Source organism: Pseudophryne corroboree, chromosome 8, assembly GCF_028390025.1.
Source record: "Pseudophryne corroboree isolate aPseCor3 chromosome 8, aPseCor3.hap2, whole genome shotgun sequence".
NCBI classification, from domain to species: domain Eukaryota; kingdom Metazoa; phylum Chordata; class Amphibia; order Anura; family Myobatrachidae; genus Pseudophryne; species Pseudophryne corroboree.
Window position 1 is genome coordinate 5,967,680 of NC_086451.1, and position 1,839 is coordinate 5,969,518.

At 38.3% G+C, this 1,839-nt stretch overlaps 1 long non-coding RNA gene across 1 annotated transcript in view; it reads right to left on the reverse strand.

Annotated features, from left to right (window-relative positions):
* LOC134948075 (uncharacterized) overlaps positions 1-1,197 on the reverse strand; it is a 6,857-nt gene extending 5,660 nt beyond the window's left edge. The window contains exon 1 of the long non-coding RNA XR_010182902.1: positions 1-1,197. This exon is cut by the window's left edge and continues 2,984 nt beyond it. This is a non-coding gene — a long non-coding RNA (uncharacterized LOC134948075).
* Positions 1,198-1,839: the final 642 nt, after the last annotated feature.

Sequence of the window (1,839 nt, forward strand, 5' to 3'; positions counted from 1 at the left end):
AATATAGTATAGAATGACCTCCAGGCTGTGTGTATAAGGTGTATATGGAACATAAATATAGTATAGAATGACCTCCAGGCTGTGTGTATAAGGTGTATATGGAACATAAATATAGTATAGAATGACCTCCAGGCTGTGTGTATAAGGTGTATATGGAACATAAATATAGTATAGAATGACCTCCAGGCTGTGTGTATAAGGTGTATATGGAACATAAATATAGTATAGAATGACCTCCAGGCTGTGTGTATAAGGTGTATATGGAACATAAATATAGTATAGAATGACCTCCAGGCTGTGTGTATAAGGTGTATATGGAACATAAATATAGTATAGAATGACCTCCAGGCTGTGTGTATAAGGTGTATATGGAACATAAATATAGTATAGAATGACCTCCAGGCTGTGTGTATAAGGTGTATATGGAACATAAATATAGTATAGAATGACCTTCAGGCTGTGTGTATAAGGTGTATATGTAACATAAATGCATTCTGTGCTTAGATTTAGGTCCCATCACCATGATATCTCATTATGGTATGCAATTATTCCAAAATACGGAAAAATCCCATATCCAAAATACCTCTGGTCCCAAGCATTTTGGATAAGGGATACTCAACCTGTATATACTCGCTGTTCTTCCTGTTCTTCGCACGGGAGTTTCTGATTGTCACGGATGTAAATATAAATGAGTGATAATAATCAGGTAAATCTATAGAGATGTAAATGTGAGACGTGTTAATGTAAGTAAATATGAATCCCTGGTTCTTGGCGTTACCCGAGGAGAAACCGCAGCAGATACGATAAGAAGTGACAGGAACATTTCTGTAGTTTATTATATTCTCCACACTGGAGGTGCGATCCAAATTGTGATCCGATTGTCCGTTTGGGCGTTATCGTTAACGCAGCACAAGCCACGCATCGGTAATGACGTCATTATGTCACCCCCTTTTCATCCCCTTATGGGAGGTTTATTAGAATTGTAATTATGTAGTTTTCCTATTTCCCACCTGAAGAAAATCTGTGTTACATTTCATCTTCCTAATGTATCGGGGAGTGAGAGAATCAGTGATAAGTCAGTCAGTGAGTGAGGGCTTCCACATATATATATATATATATATATATATATATATAGATAGATAGACAAAAACGTGGCACTCACGGCACAATTGCAAGAAATCACAAGGACATCAGTCGCTGATGTAATGCAACGTTTCAGTGGTAGTCCACTGTCGTCAGGCTTTATTGAATAAAGCCTGACGACAGTGGACTACCACTGAAACGTTGCATTACATCAGCGACTGATGTCCTTGTGATTTCTTGCAATTGTGCCGTGAGTGCCACGTTTTTGTCTATCTGTGTTGTATTTTCACGGAGGCACCGGCGTTATTTAGATATAAGCATTTTGGAGTGCCTATCTCTGCATATGTATATATATATATATATATATATATATACTGCTCAAAAAAATAAAGGGAACACTAAAATAACACATCTTAGATCTGAATGAATGAAATATTCTTATTAAATACTTTGTTCTTTACATAGCTGAATGTGCTGACAACAAAATCACACAAAAATGATCAATGGAAATCAAATTTATTAACCCATGGAGGTCTGGATTTGGAGTCACACTCAAAATTAAAGTGGAAAAACACACTGCAGGCTGATCCAACTTTGATGTAATGTCCTTAAAACAAGTCAAAATGAGGCTCAGTAGTGTGTGTGGCCTCCACGTGCCTGTATGACCTCCCTACAACGCCTGGGCATGCTCCTGATGAGGTGGCGGATGGTCTCCTGAGGGATCTCCTCCCAGACCTGGACTAAAGCATCCGCCAA